The sequence below is a fragment of the Ceratotherium simum genome, chromosome 2 (assembly GCF_057802395.1).
Source record: "Ceratotherium simum simum isolate JZ-2026a chromosome 2, ASM5780239v1, whole genome shotgun sequence".
NCBI lineage: Eukaryota > Metazoa > Chordata > Mammalia > Perissodactyla > Rhinocerotidae > Ceratotherium > Ceratotherium simum.
In genome coordinates this window covers 54,861,808-54,878,337 of record NC_141901.1, presented here as the reverse complement: position 1 = coordinate 54,878,337, position 16,530 = coordinate 54,861,808, and the positions used below count along the sequence as shown (strand labels likewise).

Here is a 16,530-nt window from a genome sequence, read left to right as displayed (position 1 = left end):
GGCCGAGTCCCACATACAGAAACTAGAAGGATGTGCAGCTGTGACATACAACTATCTACTGGGGCTCTGGGGGGAAAAAAAAAATGTTTCATAGAATTCACCAGTGAAGCCGTCTGGGCTTCAAGTTTTCCTGGCGGGTAGTTTTTTGATGACTACTTCTCTTTACTTGCAATAGATATATTCAGATTGTCTATATTTACTTGAGTAAGTTTGGTAGTTTGTGTCTTTCCAGAAATTTTTTCATTTCACTTGGCTTATCTAATTTGTTGGCATGCAATTATTCATAGTATTCCTTTATAATCCTTTTTAGTTCTGTAAGGTCAGTAGTGATATACAGAGTTTAATCAACTGTACTACTAGAGAGAACAGTCCTCACAAGACTGCTGTCACTTCTAACATCAATTGTAAGTTAGGGAGGGGGGAGTGTTTCCAAAACTACCCTCAGGTTTGATAGTTCAGTGGAAGGACTCACAGAACTCACTGAAAGCTATTATACTCATGATTTATTACAGAGAAAGGACACAGGTTAAAATCAGCTAGAGGAAGAGACACACAGGGCAGAGTCTGGGAGAGGTCCAAATACGGAGGTTCCGATCATCCTCTCCCCACGCAGTCATGAACAGCATTACCTCCTCCCTGACACAATGTGTGACAACACAGAGTAATATCAACCAGGGAAGCTCACCTGAATCTTTGGTGTCCATAATTTTTAATGGGTCTTGATCACATACTGCCCACATGTCTGACCTTTAATCTGTAGCCCTTCCCAGAGGGTAGGCTAAATATCTTCCTCTCCAGTTCCTTTGGAGGTTGGAAATGATATAATATGGCCAAAGGCTTGAAGCAAACAAAGATACTCCTATTAGGCAGAACTTTTCAGAGGCCTAGAGATATGATCTGTAGCCAAGGGCAAAAGCCAGATCTCTCTATGGGTGAGGTTAACTCTTCACTACACATAATGTAACCTCTTTCTTTTTGATTTTAGTAATTTGAGTCTTCTCTCTCTTTTTTTTCTTAGTCTAGCTGAAGGTTTGTCAATTTTGTCATCTTTTCAAAGAATCAACTTTTGATTTCATTGATTTTTTCTATTTTTTGTACTTTCTAGTTCATTTATTTCTGTTCTAATCTTTATTATTTCCTTCTTTCTGTTTGCTTTATATTTAGTTTGCTCTCTTTTTTTTTAGTTTCTTATGGCAAAAGATTCAGCTATTGATTTTTGAATGTTTTTCTTTTTAAATATAGATGTATATAGCTATAAATTTCCCTCTAAGCACTCTTTTAGGTGTATCCCAGAAATTTTGGTACTTTGTGTTTTTGTTTTCATTCATCTCAATGTGTTCTCTAATTTCCCTTATGAGTTCTTATTTGAACCACTGGTTACTCAGAAATGTGTTGTTAATTTCCACATATCTGTTCATTTCCCAAATTTTCTTCTGTTGTTCTAATTTCATTTCATTGTGGTCAGAGAACTCACTTTAGTCCTTTTAAATGTATTAAGACTTGTATTATGGCCTAACATATGGTCTATCCTGGAAAATGTTCCATGTATACGTGAGAAGAATACATATTCTGCTATTGTTGGGTGAAGGTTTACTTGGTTTATAATGTTGTTCAAACGTCTTCTATTTCCTTGTTGGTTTTCTGCCCAGTTGTTCTACTGAAGTTCTGTTGACATCTCCAACTATTATTATTGATTTGTCTATTTCTCCCTTTAATTCCATCAGTTTTTGCTTCCTGTATTTTGGGGCTCTGTTGTTAGGTGTATACATGTTTATAATTATTATGTCTTCCCGATGGATTGATCCTTTTATCATCATAAGATGTCCTTCTTTGTGTCTAGTAACAATTTTTGTCTTAAAGTCTATCTTGTCTGATATTCTTATAGCCACTCCTACTTTCCTTTGGTTACTGTTTGCATGGCATATTTATTTTCATCTGTTTACTTTAAATCAGTCTGTCTTTGAATCTAAAGTGTGTCTCTTGTAGAGAACAAATAGTTGGATCACTTTTAAAAATCCATTCTGCCAATCATTGCCTTTTGATTGAAGTGTTTAATCTATTCACATTTAATGTAATTACTGATAAGGTAGGACTCTAAGTCTGCCATTTTGCTATTTGTTTTCTCTAGTCTTATGTCTTTTGTTTCTCTCTTCCTCCATCACTGCCTTCTTTTGTGTTAAACATATTTTTACAGTGCCCTTTTAATTACCTTGTTCCTTTTACCATATTTTTATTATTCTCTTAGTGGTTGCCCTGTGGACTGCAATTAACATCTAAACGTAAAACAATCTAGTATGGATTAATACCAACTTAATTGCAATAGTGTTCAAAAACCTTGCTCCTATACAGTCTCCCCCTTTTACACTACTTTGTCATAAAACTTACATTTTTATACATTTTAAGTCCACAAATAGTTTTATAATTGCTTTATGTAGTTGTCTTTTAAATCAGGTAGAAGAAAAAGAGTTACAAATAAAAAATATATTTATACTGTCTTTTTTATATTTACCTTTTTATATTTACATTTTATATTTGTAGGTACCTTTACTAGTGTTCTTTATTTCTTCATGTGGATTTGAGTTACTCTCTAGTGTCCTTTCAAAGCAACCTGAAGGATGCTCTGGTAGTTCTTGTAGGACAGGCCTTTTGGCAACAAATTCTCTCAGTTTTTTGTTTATCTGGGGATGTCTTACTCTCTCCTTCATTTTGAAGGATAGTTTTACTAGATATAGAATTCTTGTTGACAGTCTTTTTCTTTCAGCGCTTTGAATATTTCATCCTACTGTCTTCTGGCTTCCATGGTTTCTAATGAAAAACCAGCTCTTAATCTTACTGAGAATCCTTTGTTTGTAATGAGTTGCTTCTCTCCTGCTGCTTCCAAAATTCTTTGTCTTTGACTTTTGGAAGATTATGTGTCTCTTTGTAGATCTCTTTGAGTTTATCCTATTTGGAGTTTATAGAACTTCTTGGATGTGTAGACTAATGTTTTTCATCAAATTTGCAGTTTTCAGCCATTATTTCTTCAAATATGCTTTCTGTTCCTTTCTCTCCTCTCCTTCTGGAGCTCCCATTATGCATATGTTGGTACACTCAACAGTGTCCCACAGATCTCTGAGGCTCTATTCATTTTTCTTCATTCTTTTTTCTTTCTTTTCCTTAGACTTGATAGTCTCAATTAACCTATATTCAAGTTCACCGCATATTTCTTCTGCCAGCTCAAGTCTGCTTTTGAGCCCCTCTCATAAATGTTTCAGTTATTGTACTTTTTAGCTATAGAATTTCTATTTGGCTCTTTTTTATAACTATTTTCTCTTTATTGATCTTCTCTATTTGGTGAGATATTGTTCTCATACTTTTAGTTCTTTAGATATGTTTTTCTTTAATTCTTTGAACATATTTATAATAGCTAATTTTAAAACTTTGTCTAGTAAGTCCAATGTCTGGGCTTCATCAGGGATAGTTTCTATTGAATGACTTTTCTCCTTGTGTATAGACCATACTTCCTGTTTCTTTGTGGGTCTCATATTTTTTTGTTGTTGTTGAAAACTGGGCATTTTAAATAATATAATGTGGCAACTGTGGAAATCAGATTCCCTCCCTCTCTGGGGTTAGTTGTTTTTGCTGTTTGCTGTTGGTGTTGATGCTGCTGCTACTGTCTTTTGTTTGTTTAAAAACTCTCCTGAAAAAATTCTGTGCAGTTTGTTTTTGTCATATGCAGCCACTGAAATCTCTGCTCTATTAGCTTAGTGGTCAGCCAATGATTAGACAAAGATTTCTTTAAATGCCTTGAATCAGTATATCTCCCAGGCATTGCCAAAGTGCATTATGTGTGTTGGGGCATGCTTTCAACTCTCCAGTAGGCAGCTTACACCTCTGCCTTAGCCTTCAGTTCCTGCTTGTACAGAGCTTCAAGGTCAGCCAGAGGTGGGAAATTCAGGCCTTCTCAGGTCTTTCCTGAGGATGGGCACAGTCCTGCACATGTGCATGACGTTCTAGAGTGTCATGAATATGTCAGAGCTCTTCAAAGCCCCTTATAGACATCTCATTCCCCAGCTTTTCCTTTTAACTGTTTGGTCACCTTTTTGTTTCCCCCAACTGTTTCTCCAACTCAGGCAGCTGAGATGTTAAATAATTGCCTCTGATTGTTTTCAACAAATGTCCTGGGGAAAAGGCTGTGCACACTGAGCAAGCTCTGAATCAGGTCAATTAAAGATAAGCCCTGTAAGTGGGGATTTCCAAGGAACTGCCAGACATGTTAAATAATGACCATTCTCTGAGAATGGGGCTTTTTAGAGGGTTCCAAATCCATTCTGCCCCCACCAGTGGCTACCAGGCTGCTGGTTTTCATGGCTACTGTGATTGTGAGGTTATTTGTTTTTAATCCTACTACAGAGTTGTGGAGAGAAGAATAGATCACATTAAAACACCACATATCTGGGGCCAGCCCCATGGCTTTGCAGTTAAGTGCACGCACTCCGCTACTGGCGGTCCGGGTTCGGATCCCGGGCGGCCACCGACACACCACTTGTCCGGCCACGCTGAGGCGGCATCCCACATACAGCAACTAAGAAGGACATGCAACTATGACATACAACTATCTACTGGGGCTTTGGGGAGAAAAAGGGAAAAAAAGGAGGAGGATTGGCAATAGATGTTAGCTCAGGGCCAGTCTTACTCAGCAAAAAGAGGAGGATTGGCGTGGATGTTAGCTCAAGGCTGATCTTCCTCACAAAACAAAACAAAACACCACATATCTTATTGTTCTTACTTATATTCAGCTGTTTTCTTGAATATATTCTCTTTATGTTATTGCAAGCCTTTGGTTAATTTTAAGTTCTGAAAAGTTGATTTTAATAATCTTTGCCAATGTTCTCACTGCTTTTATGAAGGAGCATGTTTTCTGAGGGCCTTACTCTACCACTCCAGAAGTACCACCACAATTGATTTTTGTATATTGATCTTTAATTTGGCAAATTTGCAAACATCTCATTGTTTTTAATAGTTAATTAGTATGTTCTTTCAGGTTTTCTGCATAGACAATCATATTACCTGGGAATTATTATAGTTTGGTTTCCTCCTTTCTACTTCTTACACCTTTCTTCCCTATCTTATTGTGCTGGGTTCAACCCCCAGTACAATGTTAGAGAGAAGTGGGGATAGTTGGTATATTAGTTTGCAAGGGATGCCATAACAAAATACCACAGTCTGAGTGGCTTAAACAACAGAAATTTATTTTCTCAGAGTTCTGGAGGCTAGAGGTCCAAGATTAAGATGTCAGGTTTGGTTTCTTCTGAGGCCTCTCTCCTTGGCTTGTAGATGGCCACCTTCTCACTATGTGTTCACATGTTCATCTCTGTGTGTGTGCAAGTGTCTGGTATCTCTCCTCTTCTTAGAAGGACACTAGTCATATTGGATTAGGACCCACCCATATAACCTCACTGTACCTTAATTAACTCTGTAAAGCCTCTATCTCCAAATACAGTCACATTCTGAGGTACTGGGGGTTAGGACTTAAAACATATGAATATTGGGGTGACACAATTTAGCACATAACAGTTGGCATTCTTGTTTCATGATTTTAAAGGTAATGTATGTTTCATTATCAAGAAAAGCATTTACTCCAGAGTTTGTTAGATATACTATCAGATTTAGGAATTTTTATTCCTAGTTTATTTAGAATTTATTTTAAATTCAGTGACCATCGAATTTATTTTTTTTAAATAATGCCTTCACATGACATTTCTTCTTTCATTTGTAAAACTAGCGAATAACATTGATAGATTTTTACATGTTAAACCATGCTTGCATTCTTAGGATATGCCAAATTTGGTCACAATATATTCTCCTTTTGATACATTTCTAAATTGAAGGTGTTAATATTGTGTTTGGATTCTTTTGAACTGTGTCCATACACTATTTGGAAATATAATTTTCCTTTCTTATACTGTCCTTTTCTGATTTCAGTATCAATGTTATATTAGAGTCATAAAGTGAGTTAGGAGATGTTCTCTTTTTTCCTCATCTCAGGAAGAGATTATATAAAATTGGAATGATCTGTTCCATGAAAGTCCGGTAGAATTTACTTGTAAAACCATCTGAGTACTGTACTTTTCTTTTGGGAGATTTACAATCATCTACTTCAATTTCCTTAACAATTATAGGTCTATTCATTCCTTCTATTGCATTTTGAGTCTGTCTTTGTAGGGTATTTTTCTATAACTTCTTCCATTTTGTCAAAGCTTTCAAATTTATTGGCATAGAATTTTTATATTTTAATCTCTTTATGGGTCTATAGTTATGTCCCCTTTATCATTGATATTTGTGCCTTCTTCCCCCACCTTAATCTCAGGAGTTTATCTATTTTATCAGTTTTCTTCAAAGAACATTCTCAGTTTTATTGATCTTTTATTGTACCTTTTCTCCTTTTTCATTGATTTCTGCTACTATTTTTACAGTCATTTTTTTTGTGTGTGTGAGGAAGATCAGCCCTGAGCTAACATCTGCCAATCCTCCTCTTTTTGCTGAGGAAGACTGGCCCTGAGCTAACATCCATGCCCATCTTCCTCCACTTTATGTGGGATGCTGCCACAGCATGGCCTGACAAGCGGTGCATCTGTGCACGCCCAGGATCCAAACCCAGGCCACCAGCAGCAGAGTGCACGCACTTAACCGCTACACCACAGGGTCAGCCCCTTTACAGTCAATTTTATTCTTACATTTTTTTAATTTATTCTGTTCTTTTTTCAAACATCAGGTGGATACTCAGCCAATTAATTTTTAGCCCTACTTCTTTTCCAATATAAGCATTTAAGACTACAAATTTCCCTCTATGTATCACTTTCACGGTGTACTTCATAGTTTTACGTATAGTATTTTCACTATTGTTTGTTCCAACTATTTAAAATATTTCCATTGCAATTTCTTCTTTGACCCAAAGTTATTCACAGGTTTTTAAATCTCCAAAGGAAAACTTTTGTTTAGTTTTATGGCCTTATAATTAACAACACTGTGGTAAGATAACACGGTTGGTATGGTACAATTCAATTCTTTGATATTTTATGAGATTGGCATTTATGGGCTGGTGCATTAATTTTTGAAAATACTCCATGTAGGTTTGAAAAGAATGTCCATTTTCTGGCTGTTGGGTTTGAATTGTTTATTTGTTGAATCAAACTTTTAATAGTTTTATTCAAATCTGCTAAATCTTTAATAGTTTTCCATTTTCTTCTTCATTTATCAATAATGGATGAAAAGTATGTTGAAGTCGTCTAATGATGATGTGTTTCTCGAGTTTTCCATGTTGTTCTTTGGTAATGTTTATGAGGTTAGGTGGTTGATCTTAATGTCTGAGAAACCTAAGGGCCTAAATTGAGGGCACTTTCTTCCAGAAAAAGATTTGCATCTCTCAGAAGCTAGGGAACGTTATGAACCTGGATGACTTTAGCCTCTTCCAGGACCCTGGCTTAATATAGGGGCTAAGGTCATCTTTCCTTTGCTGTTGGTCCCAGGCTTACCTCCCAGTTACTGCTCACGTATGCCATGCATAGCATAGAGTGAAGTCAATTCAAATATTTGAGTGACAACTTTATTTAATTTACTAAAGGCAATATAAATTAAAATATGGTTCCTGCTCCCAAGGAATTTATAATGGCAGATAATGACAGATATTATTACCATTATAGATACTATTTCTTAATTATCTATTTTGTGCTAGATACTTTCATCAGCCTTGTATGACAAAATTCTTGTGTCCTTGCCTTAATATTAATTCATTTCATCATTCATTGTTCAAATTGTTGAAAATGCATTCTTAGAATGCTTCCTTTCTTTGACTTCTATCTGGATTTTCTTCCCTTCTTGCAGGCCATTCAGTTCTTTTCAGCTTGATTCCAAATGAATTTCTTTTGCCTACTTTATATTAGTTAGGTCAGCAAGTGACCAAAAACATAACTCAATCTGACCTGAACTATAAGAAAATGCTTTAGGCTCATATAACCAAGATATCTACAGTGGGAGTTCTAGCTTTAGGCACAGCTTGATCCAAGGACCAAACGATGTGATCAGGGATATTTCCCTATTGCGATCTACTTTCTTCTGTTTTGGTTCCACTTTCAGGCAGGTCCTCAACTCAATGAGGCAAGAAGACTGCCAGTAACTCCAAGCCTACACACTTTTTACTACAATTCCAGCTTCTTTCCAGGCAACAGAATTCCCAGAATATTCACTCTGGCAACATAATTAGCTTTGAGTAAGTACATGGTTCAATCAGGGCTAATCACTGTGTAAGCCTTGATTGGCTGGATCTAAGTCACACACCTACTTCTGAAGCTTGAGGTCTAGTCACAGAATGCATAGAATGGAAACCCAAAGTTTTTAAATGCTACAAAGGCTCTACATAATTTATCCTTACTTCATTTCCTACCTTTGTCCCTCCTGGCTCATACCACTCCAGCTACACTGGCCTTCTTACTATCTTTAAGGATGTCAAGCACACCTGCCCTTTAGGTTTCTGAATTTACTGTTATCTCTGCCTGGAATTTTGTTAACCCAGATATCACTTCAATTAAGTCTTTGTTCAAATGTTCCCATATCGGAGAAGCTTTTCTGGACCATCCTAGATCAATCCTAGATTAGTCTCCCACTTCCCACTCCTTGCTTTACTTTATTTTTCTCCATAGCATCTAACTAAAAGACTATCTAAATAACAACAAATGCTCATATGTTGCTTTCTCTGTAGCAGGCATTAGATTAAGCACTTTACTTGATTAATTAACTTAATGATCTCAACAGCCCTATGCAGTAAGTACTATTACTATTCCCAATTTAGAGTTTGGCAAATTGGGGAACAGAAAGCTTAAGTCACTTGCTCAAACGATGACAGATCTTAGATTCAAACCTAATCAGAATGGCTCCCAAGTTTGTGCTCTTAACTGCTAGACTGTGTTACCTCTTATTGTTGTCAGTCTCCCCACACCAAAAAGTAAGCTGCATGAAAGCAGGGACTTTTTACAATGATATATCCCTAGCTCTTTGGCAGGTAATAATAGATACTCAACAAATATCTGACATGTAAATTAAAGAGGAGGGTGATCTGGCCAGAAGGAAGAATGGATGCGGGGAAGGCCTTAAACATACACTACACACACGCCATCCTAAATTAACACTCTGCAGACTCAGAGCTCAACTACTCCAGTGGCTTCATTATCATCGATGTGAGATGACTCAATCGCATATTTCCAGCTCAAATTACTAGCCAATCCAGAACCTGGGAGTCACCCTTCTCTCCTTTACCTTCATACTCCATAATCTGACCAATCTGAATAGCTCCTGAATTTATCTTCCTCTCCACCCTCACAGCCACTATACCTTAGATCAGGTTACCATCTCCATGGGCTGATGCAATAGGTTCCTAATTAGTTTCCCTACCTTCCACCTTTCTGTCTCCCTATTTCATTCTCCACATTGCAGCCTAAGTGATCTGAAAGTAAAGCCTGGTACTTTTGCTCCTTTTCTTAAAACTCTTCTATGATGCCAAATATATCACCCTCAGAATAATTTCTTAACAAACATTCAAAATCTATTCTAATCCACCTTTGCTTACCACTCCAACTTTATTTCTTCCTGACTTCCATCACATACTATGCTCCAGCCCCAATGGAGTACTTGAAGTTCTTCAAAGTGCCAGGCTCTCTCATCTTCTGCCTTTTGCACATTTCTGTTCCTTGTGCCTAGTACTGGCTCTCCCATCACTTGACTCACTGCTATTTGTCCTTCAGGTCTCATTTTCCTGAACTGCTAGGGGTAAGCTTGGCATCTCTGCTACATGTCCACTCTATCATAACAGCTACATTGTAGTATAATTTGTTTGCCTGTCTTTCCCACTAAACTGTGTATGCTCTCTTGAGCGGAGACCATATCTATTGTGTACAATGATATAGTTCCATTATCCAGAATAGGTTCTGGCCGATAGTAGGCACTTATATTGTAAAATTAAATGAAGCCCCATTTTATTGATGAAGAGGTGCCTCAAGCTGTTAAACAGCAGAGCCCAATCCAAACCCAAGTGAGTCTGGGTTCTGAAACACATGTGCTTTAATGTACAGACCCTTTTTTAAAGAGGAAGGATAAAAATTCTCATGAACTACTGGCTTGACAAATTATTTTAACAGTAATGCTACTTACAAATGTATATATTAGATATAGTAATACTAAACAAAATCACTGCAAATGAACATTAATTTATAAGATGAATATTTTGCTATAACCAGATTAATGCTGTCATAGTGAATATGCCTATCCCACTATATACTTTTTTATATTTAAACTAATATAAAATTTGTTTTTACAGTGTTTAAAGTACACCATAAAATCATCTGATCTACATTTGTGTAAACCCATTATTTACATATTAAGTATGCTTCCATATTCTTCACTAACTTGCACAATTAAATCCATACCATTTGGCATCTGCATTGCTTTTAATCAAATACAAATACATAGTACTTTCCTTTTAGAAGGATGGTCATCCAAAATACCCAGAAAATGTTTTATCTATTTTAGATTGTCAATTAAAAACAAGATATGAAAGATTCTCCTACAGAACTAGTCATCCCCAATAAAATGTACACATGTAAACAGATTCTAAGAAATGTTACTTTATTTTGTAATCTCATTTAAACACACACACTCACACACACATGCATACATACGGGCAATGCCATCACAAAAAGCAGAAGCCTGGGCAAACTTTTCAGATTGCTCCTGTTCCTCCAAAAGGATTTGAGACTTCTTCCACAGTGTTCCTTCAGAGTCTCTGGCCTTGCCCCACACTTCCCCAGGGCCTCTGGCTAGAGAAACAGGACTGAGATATGACCAGGGCCAGCAAGTTCCACTGGGATAGCTCTGTTTGCAGGAGCTCAGACACAATCAGATTGCTTGAAGTCCTCTAAAGTGATTTGGGACAAATGGCCCAGACATCTTCTCTTAACATTAAGAAATTTCCAAGTAGCTGGTCTAGCCCAGAAATTGATGGAATCAAATCAGAAGGTCATCACTGCTCTAGAGCCTAATAGCAATTACAGATTCATCTCCTTCAGAGATTTCCCTCAATTATTTTGACTATTCATCAGAAGGGGTAAGATTATGCCATGAAATTTTTAGAAATATAATTTTCCACCCATTCCCATTCATTGATGGAGCAAACAAGGACAAGCGAAAGTCCTTGAGAGAATACAAAACATATTGTTCATTTCCCCTACAGAAGAGATATGATTGGTATAGGAGCCATTTCAAAGTTTCCCCAATGCCACTGGGCCCTGATCTCCCAAAGCATAGTTCATCTTTGGTAAAGGTCTTTGTTGGCAACAGTTGGTTCTGATGCAGGAACTTGCTCTCTAGCTTGGTTTCTGTTTTTGCTCTGTAAAACAGTGTCACATCTCATAATATCCTTTGCCTAGGGTCTTTTTAGACAGAGCTACCAAATTAATTTTCTTTCACAACTATGGTCTTTTATAAGTTTCACATTTGGTGTGAGGCAGAAAAAAAAATGAAGCAAAATACTAGATGATCTAAAGTCCTAATTTATACCATTCTATCTTCTCTTAACCTAGTATCTTAGATTTACTTTGAAGGGAACTAGGTGTATGTACAAGTGACTTCCAAGTCTTCAACTGGTTTGTCCCAAAAAGAACTTGGGAAAATATGTACCTCCTTACACATTGACTACTAAAATGTATAAATAGTTGCAAATATGTAATTTCTGGCATATTATCCATTGTGTTATATGTGCTTTAAATATATCATTGTCAAAACCTTGGAACTTGGCTCATTCAGTTTATAGAAAATGGCCACTATATAACCTAACTGGACAGTCCTCATTATCAGAAAAGGTCTGGCTTCATTTGAATTCAAAGCAGTGAGTATATAAACATTCCTGTTACAACCTACTCTCTCTCCAATTCTAACATTGATAGAAGACAATCAGAGAAGGCAGAAGTTTGTTGTCTGGGTGAAATATGGTCCTGTCCCCTTAAAAATTTCTCTCTCTGGGGCTATGCATTCTGGATTTTTCCCTTTGTTTGGATTGTTCCCCAAAGATTTTTATACATTGGGGTAGTACACCAGAGTAAGAACCGGGTTGAATAAGGTAGCCTTTCTTTTGTAAAGAAGGAGAGGGGATTTGTGTAAAGAAGGAGAGGGGATTTGTGTAAAGAAGTCCTGAGGCATCCACTCTCTTCCCAGGAGAGTTTTTTGTGTGTGTGAGGAAGACTAGCTCTGAGCTAACATCCGTTGCCAATCCTCTTCTTTTTGCTGAGGAAGTTTTGCCCTGAGCTAACATCTGTGCCCATCTTCCTCTATTTTTTGTATGTGGAATGCCATCACAGCATGGCTTGATGGGTGGTGCATAGGTCCGAGCCCAGGATCCGAACCTGCGAACCCCAGGCCTCCGAAGCGGAGCGCTCAAACTTAACCACTATGCCACCAGGTCATCTCCTAGGAGAGATCATTTTAAACTCAGGGTGCATATGAAACTGAATATTTGCAAAATAATTCCCTAGACTAGACTACCATTTGAAAGTGAAGATTACTTGTCCTAGAGCATTTCAGCTACCTATGCTGAAGGCAGGATAACAAAAATATTTCCAAGTCAAAGCTTTCTAAAATTTCCATTTGAATTATAGAAGCCATTACATCTTAGTTCAAAGGAAAACAACCTGGGTTCTAAGATTATGTTAAATAGAAATGCTCCAGGGCATGAATTTTACAAGTTTTTCCTCTGATTTAAGAGTGAAAAAACAAGGTAATTCATCTCAAAATATTTATGCTTAAATTTACATACACACTCAATCACAGCAGAGTCATTTGATACATTCAGTTTCACTTAGAACAGCTAATATAATATATGCTGGATGTGATTAAATTTTGCATTTAGTTGCCAGTTAGTATTTCTCACAATTTGTTTTTAAAGTCACAGTTTTTGGTCACCAAGAACTGTCTCATCACAGTCTTAAAAGTAACACTGTCTTGTATTAAAAACTTCATTTTACAGTTTCAAATTATATTTAAAACTGCAAGTGTCTTAAAACAGATTCAGGAAAAAAAGTGAATAGAATACAAGCATCCAAAAGAAAAAAATATGAATTAAAAAAATTCAAAATCCTGACATGGACTCAACACAATTCTGCCAAATTAACAAATTCCTGTCTTTGTTATTTGAAATTTATTTTGGCATGATTTCTAAATACAGACCCTTTTTTTTTCACATTTTCAAAAGGACATAAGAGTCTGAAGTAACAGTGAAGTAAGAACTAACTTCTAAAGGAAGCTAGAGACCGTGTCCTTCAAAGTCTTTTATACTATACAGAAGTTTTGTTTGGTAGAATTCCACATTACAATCTAGAATATAATCTATAAACACTGTTTTCTACAGCAGCCCAAAGAAGACTCTCCAAATCAAAACCTAAATATACTATTTTATTAATATATGACTGATTTTCATCCCAGAGTTTGAAGCAGAAAGGTACTGGCTTCTTTAAAATAACACATATGGAGTTAGGGTTATGGTCATCCACATTACCCCTTTTGAATAGAAATGCTAGTACTAGCATCCACTTCACACCCAGTTCTTAGAGGCCAAGTTGGGAAAATTAGTCACAGAGAGGAAAACAGAAGAAAAAGTCATTTCTCCTTTTCTTGGAGAAAAAAAGAAGTATGAATGGAACTACTCAGAAATATTTAACATTATAATTAAATTCATAGTTTAACAGTTTTAAAGTTTATAGCTGTATGTAAAAATATATCACAGGTTTTGATGACTAAAGACCACATTTTATTTCAAAGTTCTACTGATCATCCTGCAAGTTTTCATCTCAAATTTGAGACCCTTAAATTTGTCTCCTTCTAGTTCTTCCTGTATACATAATTGTTCAACATTCCATGAATGAGTCTGAACATCACTATTACTGCTACATCTGAGCCCATTACTTTAAAGAAGGAATAAAGTTATTTTGTTTTTGTCAAGGACCTGTTAACCCACAAAAGACTAATAAACTGAGTATTGTTTGTCTAGCATAAACATTACTCACACTAAACACAGATAAATGGTTATTTCCAAAATTGTTTTAGAGGGCATTTTTGGACGCTAAAGCAGTATCAGAAAGGAAATTTTGTTACCTCAAAATACAATTATAGGTTAAATTTAAGAGTTTTTAAATGTTGACAATATAAGTCCTAGAATATATTGTCATTAAGATAAAAATCACTTCCTTTACAGTACTTACAGTAGTTTCAACAACCTATTTCACTTTCCTAAAAAAACAACAGCATCTGTTTTCTACATGACAACTACAAACATCAGCCTTGTGCAACCATAATAGAGGGAGGTACACACGTGCATTTCTAATCTGCAGAGCCAGCATCCCAAATCTGAGAGTCATCCACCTCTAAAGGGTTATTGCAACTGACACGACAAAGGCCTGCATCTTAGAGTGAGTCACTCAAGACAAGGTTTGGGGCTAATTTAAGTAATGTAACTGACATGACTGGATCCACAAGAAAGGAGTACTCCACGGGTCACAGTAATTACCCAAAGAGTTGCTCAAGACACACTGTTCCATTTAACTATGTTATGGGAACTACAAAGATAGTCACCACCTTAACGAAGCTTACAATAGAGGAGAGAAAGTAAGCAAAAATAATACAACTAGAGTAAAAGTTCACATAATACAAAAAATACAACGGAGAACACGGACCGGTAGGATCCGAGCAGGAGAAAAGGGAATTTCTGCGGGCAGAGCAAATCACGGAGAATCAAGAACGGGGGAGAATTCAGTTTGTCTGGATGAATTAAAGGAAGAGGAACAAATAGAGCTTCAAGATTAGAAGGTTGCGGGTGGCACGTCACAAAACCAAAAACCAAAAACCTCCTGCCCCACATCACCTTCCGCTGAGGCACAACCTGGCCAAGAGAACCTGGAGGCATGAGGTTAATCAACCCTGTTTGATTTTACAGCCCAGGTCATTATTCTTCCAGATCAAAAGCATCCCCGGTGGGGATGAAGCGATTTCCCCCAGGTCAGCACGACCCCGTCTCTCTCCCCGAGCCGGTGGCCGGCACACCTGCCGGAACCTCCTTCACCAGCCGCTCCAGGCTCCGCGGCTGCCCCCGCCGAGCCGCCTCCCTCTCCCGGAGACCACGGTGTCCTCTCCCCGGGGCTCCCTCCGACCCGGCCGAGGCAGCGAGGGCACCGCGGGAGCGCGCCGCCGCCGGGCGTTACCCCACTAACCGTTATGCGCGGCTCGCGGTGCCGACCGCGTGCGTGACGCGGGGGCGCGGAGCGGAGCTCAGCTCCCTCGGGACCACCCAGCTCACGCCGCGGGAGCTCTCCAAACTCTTTTGGGTAGTGGGCGCCGCTGCCTCATATATACCCAGCGGGGCCGAGCATGCGCAGAAGGGGCGGAGTCCGCCCTCCCGGCCGTCGCCCCCACCCTCCAACGAGCGGCCCCCACACGACCGCGGGCTTCGGCTCCAGGTCCCGCCACACGTTCCCCCGCAATATCGCGGTGACTTCCACGTGTGCGCGACACCAACGACGCCGTCAGCCTCAGTTTCTGGCGGAGAAAAGGGAAAAGCCGCGAAGGACAGATGGGGCGTGCCCCCTGGGGCCTGACTCAGGTGTGGGGGGCGATGGGCGCGCGGAGGAGCCGGGAAGCGAGTGGAAGTGGAGGGACTGGGCAGGGTTTGAATGGACGCGGGCGCCTCGGAATTGTGGTCTCGCCGCTTGAGTTCACTGACCTTAGAGAAGTCACTCAAGCCCTCCGGGCCTGTTTTCTATTCTCTGAAGTGACAACACTAATGGAACCGACCTCATAGGCGCTTTGGGTGATTTTGCGAAGAGAAATAGGGAACTTGCCTGTGGGCTTTGATGACTAGTACGTATTATTAAACATAGAAATTGGGAAAGAAGAGCAGGTCAGAGGGTGGCGAGAATGATTCCAAGGGGGAGGACATGGAGAAATGAGAATGCAGAGAGGCCAAATTTTTTTGGACGCTAAATGTGTGGAACAGGATATAATTATAGCTAGCAGTTTCGGGGGGACTGATTACATGCTAAGCAATTCACCTGAATCCTCACAGCCCTGTGAAGCAGGTACTATTGACATTTTACAAATAAAGGACCTGAGAGGCTCAGAGAGGTTAAGCAACTTGCCGGAGGTCACAGAGCTAGCAATAGCCAGCATTTGAAGTCTGATGTCAGAGCTTGATTTTATCAGAAGAGTCGCTGTAGGCTCTTGAGCAAGTCCAGATACCAAAGTGTATCTGTTAAAGTTATTAAATAATCTTGACTTTTAAGAAAGACCAAATGACTTTTAAGAAAGACCAAAAAAGTATGTCAAGGCCCCTGTCTTCCAAGAAATTACAAGTTCTTTGAGGAGACTGAGGTACAAATGAGCCAACATTAGTTGAGCAGTTGCAGCATGCCAGGACTCTGTCCTACCTCTCAACCCCACCGGACACACACACACACACAC

General features: G+C 38.5%; 1 protein-coding gene across 1 annotated transcript in view; it reads right to left on the bottom strand.

Annotated features, from left to right (window-relative positions):
- Positions 1-15,412, bottom strand: part of LOC101408952 (monocarboxylate transporter 1-like) — a 30,340-nt gene extending 14,928 nt beyond the window's left edge. Inside the window, exon 1 of the mRNA XM_004420659.3 lies at positions 15,285-15,412. The gene's annotated coding sequence lies outside the window, so the exon portion shown is untranslated. The remainder of the gene's footprint in view (positions 1-15,284) is intronic.
- Between the last annotated feature and the right edge of the window lie 1,118 nt (positions 15,413-16,530).